Below are 16149 nucleotides of genomic sequence, written 5' to 3' on the forward strand. Positions count from 1 at the left end.
TTTGGGGAATGGAATGGAGCGGAGAAAACCTGTCCGGGATGCTTATATAGGACGCGTGCCCACAATGGACGGCCCAGATTCCATCCTGCTCTACCAAACCTACCTACTATTCTTTTTCTCGATTTTTGGTTGGATTTCAAGTTTCTAGAGACCTTGTGAGCCTTCAACACCTTTTTCATAACAATTTTTGGTTTCTTTTGTGTGCTTCATGCTGATGTATTATTGCTACCTTTTTGCTACCATCGGAGGGGATATGTATGCATAATACAGAGCATGGAGATGTGGGCGAGACGATGGATCTCGCCGGATACTCTCGCGCTGATGGGTGCTGACAAAGAGACTCGTGACAACGAGATTTCAAATGCTGCTATCCTATCCATGCCAACGATGCACAAACTACATAAACTACGGATGCCAACAAACACAAATCCCATCCAATCGATTTCATTTCCATTGCTCCTAGCCATTCATTGGCGCCGTCCCTCTTCACTAGCAAGGCACACACATGTGTTCATTTACAAGCACAACAACCAAAGTACTACACCTCTCCCACCACCACCACCATATGCCACTATAAAGGTGTCGATGGAGTTTGCAATTTAGACCAATTCATAGCTATTTTGATTTGCTAGAGCGGGGTGGGCTGCCTATGCATTTCTACTTGTCTCGTAGTTTTGTATCGAGTCAATCAAGCTAATTATAATTGGAAACTAGGAATTGGAGGCATCCAGAAAGATTCACAAGCAACTTTGTTAGTTACAACACTAACACAATGTAGTTGTTAACCCCTAATGGTCGACTTTGATTTGGGAAATGAAATGAAGAAAACTAAGGGGAAGAAATTGCCCGGGATGTATATATATGGGAGGCACCGGAGAATGGACGACCCAAATTATATCCTAGTCTACCTATATGCTACTACTCATTAGAATGGTTCTGGATTTTTGGTTGAATTTGAAGTTTCTAGAAAGCACAATAAGCTTCAAAACCTTTTTCGCAAAAATACACGTACATTTTGTATTTCCTACTAATGTAATGTGCTATTTGGTAACAACAAAATACTCTTATTTTGTTTATCCTTTTCCCAAAATTGTTGCCTTTTACGCTACTGTACTACCAGATTAGCCGAGGAAATGACATTGTGTTTTCATCGAACAACAAAAACCGTCGAATTGCTAACACTAAAGGGGGATTGGGAATGTACCAAAAATCCACAGGCATGTTTACACATGTATGCATAGTCCAGAGAGTGGATGTGGGGGCGATACATGGATCCAATCGATGAATCTCGCACCGATGACGTCGACGAAGACACTCAGCTTACCCACATCCAGGGCCTTGATGTGGCTAATAGGTCTACTTATTTCCATAGTCAGAATCTTTTACCTCCAAGCAAATTACAATAGTATTTGATGGGTAAAAGAAGCTAAAATCCTAGCAGGGGAGCTTGTGGATTAATAAGTGGTTTTATGCTCAATTTGCGATGTAGTGTGTTGAGATGCTGGTGATCTTCTTTGTAGGACACACTGTTGTGACATGGACTTCTGCCTGGGCCTCCAGGTCTCTATATATGCGTTCAATACATATACATAGAGGAGAGGGTTAAGTTACAAGCGTCATCGAAGCGGTGAAGGTAGAAGGCATGGCGGTGTTGGTGGAGATGGCGGTGCCGATGATATGATGGTTGTGGCACCGACGGTGGTGATGATGAGGGCGGCGCTGGTGGAGGTGCCTACATGGTGGAGATGGGGCCGATGCACGTGGTGGTGGAACCTCATCGTCTTCCCTTGATCTTGTCCCTCTTTTCTATAGTGGTGGATGGAGCAGGAATGGAAATGGTCTTGGATGCATTGTTGATGAATGAGAGATGAGTCTGCGGCGGCTAGGGTTGAAGAAACAAACAATACAGAAATTGGGACAACATAAACTACTGATGCCAACAAAACCAAATCCCAACCAATTGGTGACGACTCAAGGATTTATTTCCCATTGCTCCTAACCTTTAAATGGGGCTTGTGTCCCTCTTCACAAGCAAGGCACGCACGTGTGTTCATTTACAAGAACAACAACGAAAGTATTACCCCTCTCGAACCACCACCACCACCATATGCCACTATAAAGGTCCAAGGGGTTTGAGATTTAGACTAGTTCATGGATATTTCGATTTGCGAGAGTAGGGTGGGCTGCCAAGGCATTTCTATTGGTTTTGTAGTTTCGAATTGATTGTATCACATACTCACTCGGGGTTTTAGTTTTGTTGAGCTTGCCTACCTTCTTTGTGGTGTACCTCGCTTTTGTTCAGTTTTCTTGAGTTATGGAAAGGCTACCATTTCGGTGAGCTCATCTAAGATGCGAGAGAAACGGTCGAAGTTGATTAGAGTTGTGAATCTTTCTAGATGCCTCCAATTCCTATTTGCAAATTCTAATCAAGTCTGATTGTTTGTCTCGCATCTCAGATGAGCTCACCGAAATGGTAGCCTTTCTAGAACTCACGAAAATTGAACAAAAGCGAGGTACACCACAAACAAGGCACCCATGCTCAACAAAACTAAAAGCCCAAGTGAGTATGTGATAAAAATCGATCCAAAAGTACAAGAATAGTAGAAATGTCTCGAAGCCCACCCCACTCTAGCGAAACAAAATAGCTACGAATTGGTCTACATCTCAAACTACTTGGACCTTTTATAGTGGCATATGGCGGCAATGGTGGGTGGAGATGCAAAAAATCCTGTTATTGGTCTTCAAAAACAAAAAAAAATGTCTAGAATGTTAATCATGCATGGCTTGAAGCTTTGGATGAATTTAATTTGATATGATGCTACTCTGGTGTGCAAGGAACAAAGTAGAAATAGATTGGTCAAGGTTTGATGTGTGACAAAATTATGGGTTGGAGGTATCCAGAAAGATAAATGAGTCAAGTGTGTGCATGCTAACTATGCAAAAGACATGTGTGTGAACATATTGTGCTTGTATATCCTTGATGCAACGTTAAGAGTCAATAAAACGTCCTTTATCACAACACAAGCTTTTACGAGTAAATTGTATTTTTTTAAGAAGTGTGAAGTTTGCTTAGTTGGTTATGTTCTTTGTGGTGGAACCAGCCCGCTGGGTTTGAGTCCTAGATTTCACATATGTGTTTTGTATATTTTTGGTATTTAGTCCAGGTTTTTGGATGGTGTTCGTTCAACAGGAGAAGATGTTTTGGTTGTCCAGGTTTTTGTTCGTTATCACTTCCATATAGTTGGGTTGAATTCTAGCAAAAAATATAAAAAAATTAAAGAAAAAAAAGAAGGAATGAGTAGCAAAGAAGAAAAAAAAGCTATTGATTCAGCCCAATACACAACGATGCGAGGTGCCTCACTGATGCGAGACCTCCTCCTGTCTCGTTGCAGGCAAGATAGTGCTGCCCTAATTTACCGGACGCCTGACAACCGCCATAATAATAGGAAAGGTTAGCGCTTAACCGAATGATTTCCATTGTGCCATCCGCCGCCTCGATTGCATGACACATGTCCCTATGGGAGCTCAGCCGGGCTTTGTCACATGGCCCATGTTGCAATCGCAACACATGCCATGTATCCTAAACTCTTATGTGTCCAAGGTCAATATGGAAACTCTTTCAGAGGTTTATCATTAGTTTGTCCTTACCTTGACTTTTTCAGAAGGTCCAAGTCAAATAGCAATGACTTGAAGCACTTCTTATTTTCATTACACTATTTCATAAATCTAAGGACGGTTTTAGAACCTTCCATGCCATTTTTTTGTTTCGTTACCTGTTCTTTGGTTTTATTTTTCCTTTTTTTCTATTTTCTTGTTATTTCCCTTTTTTTAAATAGATGTCTGTTTTTTATACATCTCGTACATTTTCTGTGTAGATGTGAACATTTTTTGATACAAATTGAACATTTTTTAAATACATGACAAAATTTTGAATACATTTTGAACATTTTCGTAATACATGTTAAGTATTTATCAAATAAACGTAGAACATTTTTTGAATGGTATGGAACATTTTTGAAGTGACAGAAACATTTACTTTACATTGTAAATCATTTTTAAAAAATATTAATAACATATTTTGAAATGTTTGATTTTTTTTTAAATGTCATGGACAACTATTTTAATAATACATTGTTGGGAAAACTAGGTGAATATTTTTCCCCTGTATAAATATTTTTTCAAAAAACATTAATTTTTTTGAATGGGGTGAACATTTTTTGAATGGTAAAACATTTTTAAAAATGGCACAAATTTTTTTACACTGCGTTAACGTTTTTAAGTACTTTAATTAAATTAAGTTTTGAGATATTAAAAAATTATAACTAAAAGTTTCAAAACAAAAAGGAAACAAAAAATGAATGAACAAGAAGCAAATAAGAAAGAAAAAGAAAACAAAGCTACTAGGCCGACCCAATAGCAGCGATGCATGGTGCCTCACTGAGGGGGTGAGACGTCCTCCTATCTAGTTGCGGACAAGATAAAATGCTAACCCAAATTGCTAGATGCCGGACAACCACCGTAATAATAGGAAAAGGCTAGCGCTCGATCGACTAATTTCCATTGGGCCATCCGCCGCCTCGCGCACGCGATGTTTGTTCCCTTGGAAGCTAAGTCGGGCTTTGTAACATGGCCCATGTTACAATCCACAAACGCGTGCCATGTTGCAGAGACTGAGGACAACACAAGGTGCATGACATGTATTAAGGATTGTAATAAGACCCACATCGCAAATGACACATGTGTGGGACCTCAGTTCGGGATTACAACATGACCCATATTGCAGATGACACATGTGTGGGAGCTTTGCCCAGGATTGCAAGATGGCCCATGCATGTCACAAAGGATATGGCAACGTGAGGCACGTGATGTGTTTGTGAGAGTCCAGCCTAAGATTGCAACAGGGATCATCTCTCTCTACGTTACCCTCCTCTTCGACGACCCTTTCGACATGGTCGTGGAGGCCATGTTCAGCTTTAGTCTCATCGACCAGGTTGAGCAGCACAATCCAATGTTCATTCGTGATGCCAACAAGACCTGCAGCTTCTCCAGCACTGCTATTTCCTGGGGCAGCGACAAGTTTCTGAGAAGAGACGCCCTCGAACGGTCATCAGATCTAAAGGGGGATTGTTTCACCATCCGCTGTGACATCATGGTTGCTTGCAACAAGTAATGGCAACCAATGGCTGGGATCATGTAGTTTCAACCTATCCCTCGGTTTTGAAGGAGATCATTTTTTTTTATTTTTTTAGAAAAGGAGGACGACCCCCGGCCTCTGCATCTGGGCGATTTGAAGGAGATCATTGCCAAGATTGCTTTGAACCGGTGCAAGTAGTAACACTACATATCTGGTATGCATCTTCCTTAGGCCTGTAGTGGCACTCTTATGCATATATGGGATCCTCTGGAGAGATGGTAGGTAGTCTGTGCGTCTTGCTTTTCTTCTCATCAGGTAATGTAGATGTTTATGTAAAACCCTTACATATGGCCAAATTGTCTCTGTGAAATGGGTGGTCTGTATGTACATTCAGGTGTGAGCATCAAAATCGCATTATTATGCAAGTTCCTTAACTGGCTGTCGTTTAATCCTCATATATTTCTCTGTGCTGTCTCATACCAAGAAATTGTTGCTTTGTGCCTTTGCTGTCATGTAAATCCCTTTTCTAGTGGTTATCAATGAAGAAGAATAATGTAGATGTTTTTATGAACCTGTATTTTGGGGAACGAACCTGCTGGTAGACAAGACAAAAGATCATCAGGATTTCTTGTTGTCTTGAGCAGCCAGAGTGTCAAATCTTGGGCTCTGTACCTGAAAAGATGGCATCCATTCTGGTGTATTTTGAAGCGTAGATGGTTGATTGCTGTCATTTTTCTGCGATGAAAAGCTGGGGATAGCTTTGAGCGCACCGACAAGGGCTATACTTTTCTTTATGTAATATAAATATCTTTAGGTCAATTTACTTGGAGCTATACTCTTCCTAAGATAGGTATGCAACTAACTGAGCTTTGAGCACATTGTTGTCGATTAATGTCAATTTTCTTATCTGTTTGCATGTTCTGGGAGAGTCAGTACAAGCATACGCGTATTTTAACAAACATCTCTTTGTGAGTCCTTGTGTTGCTACTCACAAAGACCCATTTATTTTTTCTGGCATTCACTACCCAAGTTGATGCTCTGTTCAAAGGCAGTGGCAATATCCTGATGCTGCAGATGCACCTGACAATATATGTTGCACAACCTTGAACCTTCATCAAGTGTGAGGGTGGACATGACTATTATTGTCGAGATTAGATTGCTGCTTGTTGACGCTGGCTAGAATTACCCAGTTGTATAGGAATTTTGAATCTTTGCTCTGGCTACGGATATCATATAGGTAGCCTTGCAAATATTGCCGTGAAACTGCAATTCACTCAACATGGCGATGCTCGCTGAAGCATTTTTTAGCTGACACCTTGAGCCCTCACCAATTCACCATGTGTGCCTCCAATGGGAGAGAATGATTCCTTGATGCTGTTGGTTGCGTCTTCATCCAGGTAATTTAAAAAGTTGATAATCCGCGACTAACGAAGCAAAACCTTGTTGATTTTAGTGGCTTGATGATGACTGGCCGTGTGGGTGCGAGGAGGAGGATCTGGGAATACAAACTGAAAATTCATAGATGCTCGATCTGTAGTCTAAAATCACACATACACTTGCTAGAAATAGACCAAGAAATTATTGGAGACGCATTTTATTTATTCGTTCTTTCGTTCTAGCCAGTTGTTTCAGGAGCTGGTGCTATTATACTAGTTCATTCATCAGGAGACAAACAATTCCAGCATACTAGTTCTAACCAGATGTGTTGTTCCTGTCTGAAACACACCTGGACATGGCTAAGGCAGGGAAATTGAGAAGGAGGTTAGGTTTTGACGAGATGGAAGTTTCGGAAAGTGACGGCAGAAGTGGAGGACTGATCATGCTTTGGCAAACTAGCCTGAGAGTCTCATCTAGGGCTGTTCATTCAAATTACATAGATATAAGCTTTAAGGAGACGACAGCAGCGGAATGGCGCTTCACAGGCTTCTACGGCGAGCCAAGTAGTGACCGAAAGCATCTTTCGTGGGAATATTTGCGAGGTTTGCACGCGACGACTAATCTGCCATGGTTAGTGGCAGGGGATTTTAATGAAATTTTGCAAGCTCGTGAGAAGGAAGGAGGGGCTGCACGCCCTCAGCGATGTATGCAGGCTTTTAGCAGTGCCCTGAGCGACTGCGGGCTCGATGACCTTGGTTACTCGGGCGACATTTTCAGCTGGCGTAGAGGTCGAATACGAGAGCGACTTGACAGAGCAGTTTCAAGTAGCTCTTGGGCTGATCTTTTCCCAGCATATGGTGTTGTGAACGAACCATTTAATAAATCAGATCACCGGCCGATCCTAATTGATACTGACTTTCAGCTACGATTACAGCCAAGGGGTCCGCCGGGACCGAGGAAATTCGAAGCTAGGTGGCTTGCGGAGGAGGATGTGGAGGTGATAGTTCAAGCTGCCTGGGATCGTGCAAAAGCCAGAGGGACCGAGCCTCACTCTCAAGTGACAGGGGATATTCATGCTACTTTGCACACTTGGGATAAGGAGACACTAAAGGGTCCTAGAATCCGGTTGAGGAAACTCCAGAAAGAGTTAAATGATGTGTTGTCGGGCCGTTGACGGGCGAGGCAGTAGCTCGGCAACACGACCTACACATGCAGATTGAAAATCTACTTGAACAAGAGGAGATATACTGGATGCAGAGAGGACGTGCTGATTGGCTTTGTCGGGGTGATCAAAACACAGATTTCTTTCATCGTGCAGCCACTGGGAGACACAAGAAGAAAATTATCAAGAAATTGAAAGGAGAGTCTAGGGACTGGATTGAGGAGGAGAACCAACTTAAGGGCCATGTGGCGCACTATTTTGAGGGACTTTTTTTCCTCGTATGTGCAAGAACCGGACCAAACTGTTTTGGACAAGGTAAAGCCTAGGGTCTCTGATGCGATGAATGAGGAACTAATGAGACCCTATTCCAGGGATGAAGTAAAGAGAGCACTGTATAACATTGGTGATCTTAAAGCACCGGGGCCTGATGGACTGCATGCGGTGTTCTATAAAAGGTTCTGGCACATAATTGGCGAGGATCTGATTGACGAAGTGTTGATGGCAGATAATAATAGGAAGATACCGGAAGGATGTAACAACACTACAATTGTTCTTATCCCAAAGGTGGAAAATCCGGAGGTAATCACACAGTTCCGTCCGATAAGTCTTTGCAATGTGGTTTATAAGGTGATTTCGAAACTGCTAGCCAATAGGCTAAAAAATATGTTGCCGGAGCTTATTTCACCTAATCAAAGCGCTTTTGTCCCCGGGCTCTTGATTACGGACAACTTTTTAGTTGCTTTTGAGACTTATCATGCTATCAAGAGGAAGAGAACCGGGAAGTTCGGAATATGTGCGGTAAAACTTGACATGCACAAGGCCTATGCAGGGTCGAGTGGGTGTTTCTCGAGAGAATCATGCTTCGGATGGGATTCAAATCAGATTGGGTGTCACTCATTATGGAGTGTGTACGGTCAGTAAAGTATCAAGTTCGTTTAATAAGTCTCTCACAGATTTCTTTGTTCCAACTCGAGGCCTCCGCCAAGGAGACCCGCTATCACCTTATCTTTTTTTAATTTGTGCGGAGGGCCTCTCTAGTTTGCTCATTCATGAGGAGGAGATGGGTAATTTGATAGGGGTGAGAGTATGCCGGGATGCCCCGGCCGTTTCTCATTTTCTCTTTGTGGACGACTCCCTCATTATGATGTGAGCAGATGCAAGCAATGCCGCCAGCCTTCGCCACGCTCTTGATGATTATTGTGCTACCTCGGGGCAACTGGTGAGCGAGGCTAAATCGAGCATTTTCTTTAGCCCTTGTACATCGGTGGAAGTGTGGGCTGAGGTTTGTACCACATTGAACATTATGGCCGAGGCAATTACAGACAAGTATTTGGGGCTGCCCCCGATTGTTGGGGTGGAGAGAACTGACTGTTTCCAACATATTGTTGATAGAATCTTGAACAGGATCAGAGGATGGAAGGAGAAGAAGCTCTCCTTTGGAGGGAAAGAAGTGTTGTTGAAAGCTGTTATTCAAGCCATTCCTTCATATGCCATGCTAGTCTTTAAACTACCAAAACAAATTTGCAATGCGATAACAACCGCTATGTTACAGTACTGGTGGGGAGATGAGGATGAGAAGAAGCACATGCACTGGTTCGCGTGGTGGAAGATGTGTGTGCCAAAGAGCAACGGAGGTATGGGTTTCAGTGATGTACACTGTTTCAACCTGGCTCTCCTAGCTAAACAGTGCTGGAGACTGCTAGCAGAACCAGACTCTTTGTGTGCCAGAGTATTGAGGGCAAAGTATTTCCCGGACGACAATTTACTGAATTGTTCCCTCAAGAAAGCAGTTCTTATACGTGGCAGAGCTTGCGGAGTGGTGTTTAGACTTTCAAAAAAGGATATATATGGAGAGTGGGAGATGGCACACAAATAAGCATTCGGAGTGATCCATGGGTATCTAGCAGCCCAAACAGTAAGGTAATGACTCCACGAGGTAATATCATACTCACGAAAGTGTCTGAACTGATTGACATGGACAATGGGTGTTGGGATGAGCAACTTATCAGACATATATTCCGGCCCATTGATGCAAATGTATTTTGAATATACCCCTGGCTACGGGGATGATGGAGGACTTTGTTTCATGGCACTACAAAAAAACTGGAATTTTCTCGGTCAAGACGACTTATCACGTGGAGTGGGATCAGGACGGAAGTTGAGACAAACAAATTCGGTATTGTCCTCAAGTACTAGTCCAGTTTGGCGCATTCTATGGAAGCTTCGAGTACCGGCTAAAATTAAAGTGCATGTATGGCGAGCCCTGTATGGTGCAATTCCGTGTCGGGTGTGTTGGCAAACTGACATATGATCACAACATTGGACTGCCCAATTTGTGAATCAGACTGCGAGAGTGTTCGCCATTCGTTTTCCAGATGCAACAGGTCCAAGAAATTCGGGCAAAGCTTGGTTTGAACTCTATTATAAATGAGCTATGTGAAGCTGAGTCGGAGGGCTCGTCGGTCCTAGGAGATTTGCTGTTGATGCCCAATGACGCCGTCCCGGCGCTCCCGGGCGTGTCCAGGAAGGAGCTGGTGGCGGTGGCCCTGTGGTATATATGGTGGGAACGCCGGTGCTTCACCCATGGTGAGGCCATGCGGGAGCCGGCTTGTTCGGCCCAAGCTATTGTCACTCTGACAAAGAACTTCATGAGATCAAGGAAGCAAGGTGCGAGGCGGATCCAGCGGCATGGTTGGACTAGACCACCCAAAGGTTTCGTCAGTCTAAATGTCGATGCTTCCTTCGATGCAGATAGCGGCACTGGCGGAACGGGGTCCATTATTAGAGACTCCATGGGAGCGTTCATTGCGGCGTCGGCGAGCAATATCCCTTTCGCTGAGGACGCAGCAACGGCAGAGGCTAGAGGCCTCAAGGACGGGCTGATTCTGGCGAACAATGTTGGATGCAATAAGGTGGAGATCCAAGCTGATTGCATGGAGGTGATTGACACCATGCAACATGGAGGGAATTCGTTAGGTCCAGCTGCAGCCATCTATGAAGAGTGTGCTTTTTTATGTCGTAATTTTATTTCTGTTAAGTTCTGTCATTGTCCTAGGGAGGCCAATATGGCGGCTGATTTGTTGGCTACAAAGTTGGAGCCCTCGAGAACTATTGTGTGGCAGACCGAGGCTCCGGACTATCTGCTTGATGTACTCTCAAACGATGTAGCCCTGTTTTCACATGAAATATAAACCGTCATGATGGCATTTCCCTCAAAAAAAACTTGGCCATCAATAATAATTTAATCTGATTTGACACATATGCACATGTTCCACACAGAATGCAGGCAAGTTTTGCTGGGATGGGAAATTTTGATCGACGGTATTTTATTCAATAAATCTTAATTACCATTAGAGTTTGTATATAATTAATTAGCGTGCTGGATTTGGCAGCTTGCCGTACCCAATAACAATAAGGCAAGTGTTGCCGTGTCTTACAGATTTGGATTTGGAGTAGGACACGATCCGGCCGGCCGGCCATGTTTATATGCGAGACAAACAACCTAGGCCGTGACATTTTTGAGAAATCAATCCCTCTGTTTCCTGCGACGCGCAACCTTGGCGCACAGTTAGGGGATCGGCGGTGACTACAACACTGACAGTGGTAGGTTCGTCATGTCTTCCTTCACCGGTGTATCCATCGTCCAAGGCCATGAGGGGTGCTCTTGCAACACATGGGCCGTCGACGCCGGCACGAACAACGGCTACCACCTCCTTATGGTCAATGGCTACTCGCGTACCAAAGAAGACACACCCGTCGCCGTTTGCATCAGCTCTGGTGCTTTTGTGGTAGGAGGCCATGCTTGGTTCCTTGAGTACTTCCCTAATGGCGAGAACCCGAACTGCGCCGACTTCATCTGTCTCTATGTATCCCTTTTCCGTCAAGACGACAAACCAGTGGATGCCAGGTTCAGTTTTAGTTTCATCGATCAAGTTGAGGAGCAGATGCCAATGTACATTCGTGCAACCAATCAAGCCTGCAGGTTCGCCGACGACGACAGTGATTCCTGGGTCACCAGGAAGTTTCTTAGAAAAGATGCCCTTGAACGATCCGCGCATCTAAAGGGCGATTCTTTCACCATCCGGTGTGACATAATGGTTTGCAAGGATCCCAACACCGAGGATGCCAGTGGTCACGACACCAAGGTGCTCCTCTCTGACATAGACCAGCATTTTCATACTCTCCTTCAAACCAAGGTGGGTGCTGATGTGACATTCGAGGTTAGTGGCGAGACTTTCACCGCACATCGTTGTGTGCTTGCAGCCCGGTCCAAAGTCTTCATGGCACAACTCTTTGGTCCCAGGAAGGGGGGCACTACAACGTCCGGTGTCATACATATCAAAGACATGAATTGCTTAGATTCATCTACACAGACTCATTCCCTGAGATAGAGAAGGACGACATGGAGGAGGAAGAAGTGTCATAGGTTTTAGAAGGAGGACAAAAAGAGGAAGCAACAGAGGATGAAATGTGGATTCAATGGATCCAGGACTTGTTTGTGGCGGCAGATAGGTACGATCTTCGACGGCTCAAGTGCATATCAGAAAGGCAATTGTCTGACAGCATAGGTGTGAGCTCGGTGATGTCCACTCTTGCTCTAGCCGAGCAGCACCACTGCCACGGATTGAAGGAGGCATGCTTGAAGTTTATCCAAGTCCAGTCCCCCTCATGCTTACAAGCAGTAACGACGACCGATGGCTGGGATCATGTAGTTTCGACCTATCCCTCTGTTTTGAAGGAGCTCTTTGTCAAGCTTGCTTCGAACCGACAAAAGTAACACTCTCCTATATGGTACACATGTTCCACACTTGTTCCTGAAGTGATCCCCTTATGCAAATGATACTCTAGAGAGGCCGCAGTGTCTTGCTTTCAATTTTCCCGTCATGTAAAATTTTCCTATATGCGGAATCGGAAAGAAAATCCAACATATGGACAAATTATCTCTTCATGGAATATTCGATCAGGCGTCAAACTACGTATTACAGCAATCTGTAACATTCACAACTAGTTTTTTTTATCCTCATATATTACTCTGTGTGTTGTCTCTTATTATTGCTTTGGTGTCTTCCCTGTCATGTAACCCTTTTATTGAAGTAGAATGTATGCTAAATTAGGAAAATCCGTCTCTTCCTGGAATATATATGGTCTGAAAATTCAGGTGTACCCAATGGTGGCAGCAAAAGTAGGCAAGTTTATTTTCGTTTGAAAAAGGGCGATTTTATTAACTCAGAATGAAGCATCAAGTAGATACAAAACAAAATGAGTAAACACCCAGTCTGTGATAGTTAAGATGCACACAACCAACATCAACGCACACTCTGAAAATTCATAGATGCTCGATCTGTAGTCTAAAATCATACATACACTTGCTAAAAATAGACCAAGAAATCATTCTTTGTGGCTGCATTTTAGTCAGGATCCGGTTGGCGCTGTATATGGAATAAAAGAAACATAGTTCATTCATGCTGAAGCTTTAACAGCATTGAAGCCGGGATGCTGCTTGGTCATAATAGGTAAACTTGGCTGTTAATTATCTAATTTGATACATGCACAAAATGTAGGCAAGTTTTGATGGGAAATTTTGATACATGAATGAAAAATCCACGAAAGCACGGAATTTTGATACACGAATCAAGAGCTCGTGGTTGAATCCAACTCCGACTCCGACTCCACCATGACCTACGTTGAATCCAACTCCGACTGCGGGTACCATGTGGTTGTTGTCGAAAACTACTCGTGCACCAAGAAATTGACACCCACTGGTCAAGGCATCGCCTCTCGCCAATTTGAGGTAGGAGGCTATATTTGGCATATCAAGTACTACCCCAACGGCAAGAGCTCGGATTGCGCCGACTTTGTTTCCCTCTATGTTTTCCTTGATGAAGACGACGATGGCAAGAAGCCTGTGGAAGCCAAGTTTGGTTTCAGTCTCATCGACCAGGTTGAGAAGCAAAACCCAGTCTATGTTTGTCATGCTGAAACATGCAGCTTCCCTTCCGGTGGTTCTTCTTATGGCTACGACAGGTTTATGAAAAAAGACGTTCTTGAACGATAAACGGATCCGGAGGCCGATTCTTTCACCGCCAGGTGTGATATCATGGTCTACAACACAGAGGTCTAAAGTCTTCATGGCACAACTCTTTGACCCCATGAAGGAGGGCACCGATACGTCCACCACCATACATATCGAAGACATGGAAGCAAAAGTATTCAGGGCTTTGCTTACCTTCATCTACACAGACTTGTTCCCTGAGAAGAAGGAGGATGGAACAGAAGTTGTGAAACATGGACAAGAAGATGATGAGACGCGGCTGCAATGGCTGAAAGATTTGTTGGTAGCAGCAGACAAATATGATATCCAACGACTCAAGTTCATATGTGAAAAGCAGTTGTCTCACAACATAAGTGTGAGCTCGGTGGCGTCCACCCTGGTTCTAGCCGAGCAGCACCATTGCTGTGGACTGAAGGAGGCGTGCTTGAAGTTTATCCGAGCCCAATCTCCCTCGTGTTTGCAAACGTTAATGGCGACTAAGGGCTGGGAACATATAATTAAGACCTACCCTTTGTTTTGAGCGACCTCATTGCCAAGCTTATTGCTTCGAATCAGAAGTAACACGTACTCTCTGTTTACAATATTCCTTAGACCCGAAGTGATGCTCTTACATATTTATGATTCTGTAGAGAGACCGTAGTCCACGTGTCTTGCTTTTTTCTTGCCGTGTAAGTTTCCTATATATATGCTCAATCTAATATATGCGCAAATTGTCCCTCCATGGGATTGGGATGGACGGTCTGTAAGTTGAGTGATATATGCTTTGTGGCAATTCCATTTCATTCCTGTATGGATATATATGTTCCACGCAAATATGTAGGCAGCTTTATTTATTTATTTTTGGTAAAACAGAGGTGGAAATTTCTGTTTTAATAATCCGTGGCAGAAGCGAAGGAAGGCATAAATGTTTTTTTTTAAGAAAAAAGGTTTCCCCCCGCTTTATATTATAAAGCAACGGACATGCTGGGGGCACAGCGGAACAAGCCCCAAAGAAGTCTAAAAAAGAGAGCTAATCCGGCTCGAGGGTGGTAGCGGTGGAGGTGGCGGAGGAGCGAAAGCCGATGCCGCGGAACGAAGACCTGCCATAATATTGTCGATGACGCCATGGTCGCACCACTTGCTAAGTGGTCTCCAGAGCTGTAAGAAGCCACACGTTTTATAGATTGCATCAATCACACGGTATGGAATGATACGCTCGATGACTAGTTTATTGTGGGAACACCAAAGGGTCCAAGGAAGAGTGCCCAAAGCCACCCAAATTGGGGGGCGGCTAGGGCCGGGAGCCTGAGGGCTTCCCCAAATAGGTCCGGGAGGTCGTCATGGCACCAATTGCCGCCAATGACCTCCCGGAAGCAGCTCCATAGAAACTGCGCTACAGGGCACCGGAAGAAGATGTGGTTATAGTCTTCCTAGACCAAACAAATGGGACAGAGGCCATCCCAGGGCTGTTACGTTTGTTGACCTCCGCCCCCGACGGGAGGCGGCCTCGGACCCATTGCCAGAGAAAGATGCGTATCTTCAATGGGAGTTTTATCTCCCAGATCACCGATAGTTCCACCGGGCCAGGGGTGGGAACGATTGCATGGTAAAGGGACCTAGTCGAGAATCTGCCATTTGGCTCCAGGTGCCAAGACAGCGAGTCAGGCTCAAGGGAGGGGGGATGGAGGGCGATACATTCGAGCATTTCGTCCCATTGCTCGAGCTCAACCGCCCCGAAGGTATGGCGAAAGGCAATGGCACCCAAGTCAGCTAAGGCCACAGCTACAGAGAGTTGTGGTCGGACACAAATCGAGAATAACACGTAGAAGTGTTCCGCAAATGGGCGAGGCCCACCGATCGAGCCAGAATAATGTGCCGGACCCGGAACCAACTTTAATAGAGGTCCCTATGCGCAAGACCGGCATCAGCCGGATCACTGATTGCCAGAATTGGGATCCTACTGATCTGGGAGCGAATGCCAGTGGCTGCCCGCGGAGATACTTCGCGCGGATAATCTCGAGCCACAGGCCTCCTGTATTGGTCTGAATACGCCAGAGCCATTTGGAGAGGAGGGAAATATTCATCCCTTTGGATGAAATGACTCCCAGGCCACCCTGGTCCTTAGGCTTGCAGATCTCGGACCACTTCACCATGTGGTACTTCTTTTTATTGTTCTCTCCCGCCCAGAAGAATCTAGATAGGAGTTTGGTGACCTCATGATGAAGGGATTCATGTAGACTACAGAATCCCATTATGTACATCAAAAGATTAATGAGGGAGGAGTTCATCAAAATGACTTGAGCGGCTTTAGATAGCCATCTCCCCTACCAAGGTTCCAACCTAGGTTGGAGTTTGGCGACTATTGGGCGAGAGTCTTCTCCAGTAGCCGCGTGTCACTAATCGACATGCCAAGGTAAGTGGTCGGGAAGGATCCCAATCGACAAT

The 16149-nt window shown here is 44.5% G+C and overlaps 2 pseudogenes; both read left to right on the forward strand.

Moving 5' to 3' along the window:
* Window positions 1-11287: 11287 nt before the first annotated feature.
* On the forward strand, window positions 11288-12450 carry LOC119316844 (annotated as a pseudogene).
* A 716-nt stretch (window positions 12451-13166) lies between these two features.
* LOC119316212 lies at window positions 13167-14286 on the forward strand (annotated as a pseudogene).
* The last annotated feature ends 1863 nt before the right edge of the window (window positions 14287-16149 follow it).

This window comes from Triticum dicoccoides, chromosome 6A (genome assembly GCF_002162155.2).
Source record: "Triticum dicoccoides isolate Atlit2015 ecotype Zavitan chromosome 6A, WEW_v2.0, whole genome shotgun sequence".
NCBI lineage: Eukaryota > Viridiplantae > Streptophyta > Magnoliopsida > Poales > Poaceae > Triticum > Triticum dicoccoides.